This window comes from Dromiciops gliroides, chromosome 5 (genome assembly GCF_019393635.1).
Source record: "Dromiciops gliroides isolate mDroGli1 chromosome 5, mDroGli1.pri, whole genome shotgun sequence".
Lineage (NCBI taxonomy): Eukaryota > Metazoa > Chordata > Mammalia > Microbiotheria > Microbiotheriidae > Dromiciops > Dromiciops gliroides.
Window position 1 is genome coordinate 140,654,837 of NC_057865.1, and position 9,074 is coordinate 140,663,910.

The 9,074-nt window shown below is 35.3% G+C and overlaps 1 pseudogene; it reads left to right on the forward strand.

Annotated features, from left to right (window-relative positions):
* Positions 1–7,678: 7,678 nt before the first annotated feature.
* On the forward strand, positions 7,679–8,322 carry LOC122728829 (annotated as a pseudogene).
* The last annotated feature ends 752 nt before the right edge of the window (positions 8,323–9,074 follow it).

The window sequence follows — 9,074 nt, forward strand, 5'->3', positions numbered from 1 at the left end:
AGAAAAATAAGCTCAGGATGTATAATTGAGCTTTGATAAAAGCTAAGCATTCCAAGTAATGGGAGCAAGGAGGGAGAGAATTTTAAGCCAGGGGGATTGTCTATGCAAGTGCCCCAAAGTAGGGGATGGTATTCTCTGTGTAAAATAAACAAAAATAAGCTACTTTTGCTAGAGTGCAGTGTTTGAATGTGAAATGGCATAATCACCTTAGCAAGCTGGATTTGAACTTGATTATGAAAGTCTTCAAAAATTATCCTAAGGATCTTATATTTTAAACCAAAGACAAAGGAGAATTTGTGAATGGCTTGGAATCAGAAATTAGAATTGTTATACCTTTGCTTTAGGATTATTAAATTGGCAACTGTGTAGAAGATGGATTTGAGACAGGAGAGACTGGAAACAGAGAGGCAAATTCAGAATCTGATGCAATAGTTGAAGAAGAGGTAGTGACAAATTGGAATTCCCATACTTCAGACATGAGTAAAGAGTTAGGGATAGAAGTTGAAGAGGTGGAATTAGCAAGATATGGGAACTGATTGGATTAAGGTTTTTAATGAGGATGAAAATTCAAGGATGAGTCATAGTTTGAAAACCCAGCTGAGTAGGGCAATATATGTGCCCTAGACAGAAATAAAAAAGAGCAGTCATAAAATTTTGGGAAAACATAATGACTTCTATTTTCAACACATTGTATTTGAGATGTTTGGGGACATCAGACAGTTAGAAATATGAACATAGAATTCATGAAAGAGATAAGGGCTTGATGTCTATATTTGGGAGTTATCTACATGGAGATGATTGTTGAACCTGAGAGCTAATGAGATGGAGAGAGAGAGAGAGAAAGAGAGAGACAGACAAACCGACACACAGACACACACACACAGAGCCCAAAGCAAAAACAATAGCATGCCACAAAAGTTTAAATAATCTTTGACAAATGGGTTAAAATAGATGAGTTGTAAATTACCCAATGAATATACAGATAAGTATTAAATATTAATTGTATGCAGGTACTGTGCTAAATGGCAAGCATACCAAAAAAAAGCAAAAAAAGCATTCTCTACATTCAGGGAAATGAATAATGAAGTTAAAAGGAATTATTGACCATGCAAAGCATTGCAGAAGAAATGATATTTATTTAGTTAAGGTAAATAAAAAATATTTTGTTCAAATAAAGTATGATTTTCTGTTCAGTAACTAGAAAAACCCAACAAAAACAATATATTAATTAAGCCAAAGTCCTTGGGAAGAATATAAAACAGTTTGACCACCAACCCCACACTCAAAAGCCAAATGGGGAATGAAAGTGAAAGAAAGAGTGAAGTATAGCTACTGACATGGCTCTTTTTACCATTTTGATTGTACTTATACAGTTTAGGCCATCATTACTTCCTGCTTGGCTATAGAAATAGCTCACACATTAGTTTTCTTGCTGCCAAATTCTTCCCTACATCAATTCTTCTTACATATAATTGATAGTTTAATTTGCTCAATGCATATGTTTGAGGTTGTCATTCTATTATTCTGAAACTTTCAAAGTCTCCCTATTACTGACAAAATTAAGTCAAAACATGATTCAGTTGAAACACAAATGTAGTCAAAAGACCTCACCTCAGATCCTGACTGTGACACTTAGGTTATTTTGGGCAAATTACATTGTTGTTCAGGGAAGTAGTTTCCTCATCTCTCAATAATCTAATATTCTAAAACAAGAAAGCAAATCATTAAAAGCTATTGGAGGGGCTTCTGGAGTAGAGGCTAGATGATAGAATAGAATAGAATAGAATAGAATGAATAGAATAAAACATTTAGCTAAAATTTCTCAATATTGCCCTCTAAACAACTTTAAAACAACCCATATTGAATTCTGGAGTGATCAACAAAAGATCAGAATAAGACATTCTTTTAGCCCAAGAGAACATATGTTCTCAGGTAAGAAAGAGTTCAGAAATAGAGACATGGGGGTGGAGTCTGGCCAGGAAGTCACATGAATGAAAGACAAGTGGCAGGAATAGGTGGAGATGACAGAAGCAGTAGCTTCAAGAACTCTCAAGACAGAGACTATTAAAGCATCTAGCAAGTGGTCAGAAAGAGATTACAGTGAACCACTATGCTAGAAGAGGTTTGGCAACTCCATTTCCAAAACCAAATTCTGAGTCATAGATGAAGGGTGGAGAGGAACATTTTCAGCCCTAAGGAATAATATTGCTTTTTTTTCACAAGGGATCAAGATCTCTGAGGAACAGTATCACTTCTGGGTTCAAGTGATCAGAGACCCAGAGGAACAATATCATTTCTGGTCCAAAGTGATCAGAGACTCTGAGAAACAGTATGAATTGCAATCCCAAAGGATCAGGAGCCCTTCCTGAGTAAGGACCAGAGTGTAGACAATAAAAGAAGAGATGATGCTTCTCCCCAGAATATACCTTGGAAGCACCAAAAACCTCCAAACCCTGAGACCTAGTTCTGAAAACTACAGTGTGGAAAATGCCTGAAGTTTGAGATAGTGGCCCTCCTCTACCCTATGTCAGGAAGAGAGACCAACTTTAATGTAAAGTAATTCCTTAAGAATCAAAATTGGGCATATGGAAGCTAAGGACTCAATGAGACAATATGAAGAAGTAAAGAACAATCAAAAGAATATAAAAGTAGAAGAAAATGTAAAATACCTCTTCAGAAAAATAAGAGAATTGGAAAATAGATCCAGGAGGGACGAACTGTTAATAATTGGACTACCTGAGGGCCATGATAAAAAAAAGAGAGTCTAGACAGCATATTTCATGACATTATCAAGGAGAACTACCCTCATGTCTTACAACCAGACTAAAAAAATAGTCACTGAAACAATCCACTGATCACCTCCTGAAAGAGACCTCAAAAGGAAAACTCCAGGGAATATCATAGCTAAATTACAGAATTATCAAGTAAAATAGAAAATAGTGAAAGAAGCCAGAAAAAAAACAACACTATTTGGTACTGGCTAAGAAATAGAGAGGTGGATCAGTGGAATATGTTAGGCACACAACACAGAGCAGTAAATGAATATAGCAATTTCCTCTTAGATAAACACAAAGACTCTAGCATCTAGGTTAAGACCTCAGTATTTGACAAAAACTGCTGGGAAAACTGGAAAAAATATGGCAGAAATTAGGCATAGACCAACTTGTTACATCATACACCAAAGTAAGTTCAAAATGGGTACAAGATCTAGATATAAAGGGTGTTACTATAGGCAAATTAGAAAAGAAAGGAGTGGTTTACTTCTCAGATCTATGGAGAGGGGAAGAATTTATGACCAAAGATGAGATAGATAACATTACAAAATGTAGTGTGGATCATTTTTACTACAATACATTTAAAACATTTTGCACAAACAAAACCCATGCAAACAAGATTAGAAGGAAAGCAAAAAGCTGGGAAATAAATTTTACAGGCAGTGTTTCTTTAAAAAATGTCATATCCAAAATATATAAAGAGAACTGGATCAAATATGTAAGAATACAGTCATTTCCCAATTTTGAAATGGTCAAAGGATATGAACACGAAGTTTTCAGATGACAAAATTAAAGCTATCTACAATCATATGAAAAAAAATGTTTTCAATCACTACTAATTAGAGAAATTTAATTAAAACTTCTCTGAGGTACCACCTTACACATATCCAATTGGCTGATATGACAAAAAAGGCAAATGATAAATGTTGGAGAAGATATGGAAAAATTGAAATACTAATGCACTGTTGGTGGAGCTGTGAACTTATCCAACCATTCTGGAAAGCAATCTGGAACAATGCCCAAATACTACTATTATGCCTATATCTCAAAGAGATCATAAAAAAAGGGAAAAGGACCCACGTGTACAAAAATATTTATAGCTCCTCTTTTTGTGGCAGCAAATAATTGGAAATTATGGGGATGCCCATTAATTGGGGAATGGATAAATAAGGTATAGTATATGAATGTAATGGAATACTATTGTGCTGTAAGAAATGATAAGCAGATAGATTTCAGAAGAACATGGAAAGATTTACATGAATTGATGATGAGTAAAATGAGCAGAACCAAGTGAACATTGTACACAGTATCAACAACCTTTTGTGATGATCAACTGTGATAGATTTAACTCTTCTCAGAAATACAGTGATCCAAGACAAAGTCAAAAGACATGTTGGAAAATGCTCTCCACAGTCAGAAAAAGAACTAAGGAGTCCAAATGCAGATGGAAGCATACTATTTCCACTTTTGTTATTATTTTCTTGTTTTTGCTTTTGTTTATTCTTTCTTGTGTTTTTTTTTCCTTTTGTTCTGATTCTTCTCTTACAACATAACTAATGTGGAAATATATCTAACATAATTGTTTAAGTATAACCTATATCAGATTGCTTGCTGGCTTTGGAAGAGGGGTGGGTGAAAAATTTGGAGCTCAAAAAATAACTATACATGTAATTGGAAAAAAATTTGAAAACAAAACAAAAAAACCCAAATCAAATTAAATTTAAAAAAATATGAGGTGATCAAACAAACAAATAAGTAAGTAAGTGATTAAGTAAGTAAATAAATAGATGGGATAAATTGTGCCTGACTAACTTCATTTCTTATTTTTGGGTGGAGGGCAGGGGAAATATACCAATAAACTAAGGAAATCAGGTAAATATATTTTTATATTAGGGTAGTATTTGACAGTATCTCTCATGCTATCTCTGCAGACAAGATAGGAAGATGAAGAGCTGATTAATAGTACAGTTAGGTAAATATTAATAGAGTTGAATGAAAGGAGCCAAAGGGCAATGTTTCAATGTTTACTTTAAAAATGTATTATTAACCTGTGAAAAAAAAGGTATTCTTAACCTGTGATGTATTCCAATATAAATGATCTCTTTTTTAATTCAGTGTATTTATTTTATGTATTTAAAAACTTACGAGAAGGGAAACATAGGCCTCAAAAGATTGTAAAAGATATTATGACACAAGAGATCCAGATAGTTATAGAGATAGATATCCAGAGATATATAGATATTTTTCCCTCTGTCTCATTTATCAACCGGTTGTGTTGTTTATGATGTAAATACTGGATCCTAATCTGCCCCTGCCCCAGTCTTGGGGGGGGGGGGGAAGCTGGCTAAAATCAGTGATTAATTCAGCAAGAGTTTAGACTTTTGAAGATTTATTAAAACTTGGATCTATTTGGTATAGCCAGAGAGACAGAAACCTTTCCTTTCCTAGCAGCCCAGGTGAAATTCTGTCACCAAGCTGATATCCCGAACAACAACGGGGACTCCTGTTCTCCGTCTCTTGCCATATACCTACTCCTACCCAAAAAGCGACTCTGGCAGCCTGCTAAACTCCGCTTCCTAGTTCCTAGTTCCTCTCTTCCTCCCTGAAAGGGGATGTCCTTCAAGCAGATTGGTTGAGAGTGGTCTCTTGCTAATGTCAGTAGTACTCCTCCTCTGAGAACAACATCACATTGGGCCAGCCAGGTGTGGTCTACATCCAATTACCCTTAAATAGGTACTTAGTTTCTCATTCTCACCCAATTCAAACAATATTAAGTCAATGAGGTGGGACCCCTGGGTGTCTGCCAAATTCAATTATTTTATCACACCACCCATTTGCTTCTGTCTCTTGTTATCAACTCATTCATCCTTCTGCCCCTCTGTCTCTGTTCCTCTCTTCTGTCCGTTTGTCTTTGTACCTTCTCTGTCTCTCTGTCTCTCTCTATCTCTCAATATCTTTCACTACCTCTCCCACTCTCTCATATCAATCATCTTTCTACAACTGAAATCTACTAACAATCATCATTGTGTACCCTAAATCCTAAAAATTTCTGTTAGGGGTTGAATAGCATTATTTATCCTTCAGAATTAAGAATGGTCATTATTTTTGTAGAGAACTTATTATTTTGAAGATAGCTTATAGCTTTCAGAATTCTTTATATTCATAGTGTTGTTTTTATTGCATAGATGATTTTCCTGGTTTTCCCACTTTCTTTCTTCATGAGATTATAAATGTTTTCACAATTTTTCATTTTTATAATCCTGATATTCTAAATTGTTCTGTTTCTGTTCATTTCACCCAAAATTAGTTCTAATGAAATTTTGTCTCTTTGAAATCATCTGTTTCCCTCATTTCTTATAGCACAGTAATACCTCATGACATTCATATTCAACTTATTCAGTAATTCTTAATTAATGGACATACATTAATTTCTACTTGTTTATGAGCACAAAATGAGCTGCTATGAATATTTTGGTAGAGATCCATTTTACTCTTTCATTGACCTCTTTTATGAATAGTTATACCAGTGTCCCATTGGGAAATAGAGTCTGAAACTAAATAGTGCAATGGATTTAACATTGGGCCTGGAGTTCAGATCTCAGCCCATAATCTGGCCTCTGATACTTACTGTGTGAGGCTAAACAGGTCACTTAATCTCTCTCTGCTTCTGTTTCCTTAAATGAAAATTAGGGATCACAAGAGAACCAATATCTTAGAGATGTTGTGATGACCAAAGGAAATTGTATTTATAAAACACTTGGCAGAATGCCCGGTTCAAAGCAGGAGATTAATAAATGCTTACTTCTTTAGTAAATTTTGGATATAATTCTAAAATGCTTAACAGAATGATTCTACACGTTCACAGGCCTGCCAACTGTGCATCAATGGCCCACCCAACATTTATCATTTTTTTTTCTTTTTATCATCTTTGCCTTTATGATTGGTGTGAGAGGAAATTTCAAAATTGCTTTAAATTGAGTATTTCTCATTAGTTGTGATTTGGAACACTATTTTCATATGGCTCTACAGTCCATGGGTTTCTTCCCTTGAAACTGCTTCTTCATATCCTTAGATCAATTATCTTATCACTTGGGGAAACAGATCATGTTCTTGCAGATATATGTTAATTCTGGGTAAAGGCCCTATCTATACAAAAATATTTATTGCAGTTTTTTTGTGGTGGCTAAGTATTAGAAATTGAAAAGATGCCCATTAGTGGGGAATGGCTAAAGTAGTTTTGGTATATGATTGTAAAGGAATATTATTGTACTATAAGAAATGACAAGCAGAATAATTTCAAAAAACCTGGACATACTTACATGAACTGATACAAAGTTACATGATAACCAGGAGAAGGTTATGTACATTAACAGCAATATTGTTCTATGCAGAACTATGAATGACTTAATTATTCTCAGCAATATAATGATTCAAGAAAATCCCAAAGGACTAATGATGAAGTATGTTATCTCTCTCCAGAGAAAGAACTGATAATGTTTGAATACAGATTAAAGCATGCTGCTTTTCACTTTATTGCATTCTTTTTCTTTTATTTGAGTCCTCTTATCAAAATGACTAATAAGGAAATGTTTTACATGACTGCAAAAAATTTAAAAAATAAAATGCCAAGAAACCCAAATATGTATTAATTCTTTATGTATCTTGTAAATGAAACCTTAATTAGAGAAACTTATTCCAAATATCACCCCCCATTTAACTGTTTTCTTTTTCTCTTTTATTGAATTTGTTTGGAGAAAATTGTTTAATTTTTAAATTTGTTGTAATTAATTTTTGTAAAATGATTAATTTTCTCTTCTGTGGAAGTACAAAGGGCCCTTCCAGTTCCTGATGTGGCTCCAGACCTGGCCTCAGCTTCAGCGTCTGCTTGTGATAAGGAGGAGGACATGGCGCTGTTTGAGCAGATGTGTGCCAATGTGGCCAAGCTGTTCAAGGGCATCAACAGGTACAATCCTGAGGTATCTACATGGATACCCAGGCCAAAAAGAATGCCTAAGACTTGGAAGTCAACCTGGCTGTGCTCAAGCTACACCAGTTCAACCCAACATTCTTCCAGAACACAGTGACAGCCCAGATTCTGCTGAAGGCCCTCACTAACCTCCCCCACACGGACTTCACCCTGTATAAATGAATGATCAGCCAGGCTTATCAAAAAGGGCAGCACATCAAGCAGATCCTGTACTTGGGGGACTTGCTGGAAACTTGTCACTTCCAAGCTTTCTGGCATGCCTTGGAAGAGAACATGGATCTCCTTCTCAGTGGCATCACATGCTTTGAAGACTTCATCAAAAAATGTATCTGCCATGTTGTAGGCATCATGTATCAACATATTGATCGCTGGCTGCTGGCTGAGATGCTGGGTTATCTTTCAGACAGCCAGCTAAAAGTATGGATGATCAAATAAGGCTGGAGTTCCAATGAGGCAGGACAGGTCTTCATTTGCAGCAAAGAGGAGAGCATCAAGCCCAAGAACATCAAGGAAAAGATCGACTTTGCGACTGTTTCCAGCATCATACCCTCTTCCCCGTAACTCCTGCATAATGGCTCCTTTTTTCTGTGTCTCATTTTCCCTTAAGTACTTGCAGCTTCTTACATAAAAGCCCTTTACTACCTGGGGAAAAAAAGACAGACAGAAATAAGGAAAGTACAAAGGTATAGAAGTTGGTTACATGTAAAGGGGGGAAAAGATCTTAACAATGCTGTATACGACTGAAAATGGCCTCTGAATGTAGGTGAGGGCCTTCCTCCCTTGAAGGTTTTTTGTAAAATTTAGATGATTAATTTGTTAGAGATATTGTAAAGGGCGTTTTTATATAGGTTGCATTTTAAATAGGTAGCTTCTTAAATTCCTTCCATCACTGATATTCTTTGTTTCTGCAAATGTGCTTACTAAAGTTATTGGTGACAATTACACAAGTGATGTCTTAGAGGGAATATTCTAGAATTTTTTTTTTTTGGTGTGGACACTGAATTAGAGAGGTTAGTAAGTCCCACAAATGTAAAGTGGGATGTTTCTGATTAAATGGTCACATTTTAACGTACTCTTTAAAATTTACAAGGCACTTCCCTGAGTATTATGTCCTTTGATCCAAACAATATTCATTTAAACTAGGTAGAATAGATATTTTTATTTCAATTTTATAGTGAGAACACTGAGGGTCAGAGAAGCTAAGCTATGGTGACAGAGTTAGTTCAGAGATGAAACTGAAAGACTTTTCTTTCTGAACTGAGCCCAATTACTGTATAATGTCTAGAAAGATAGATTCAAGATAGGTTGTGAAA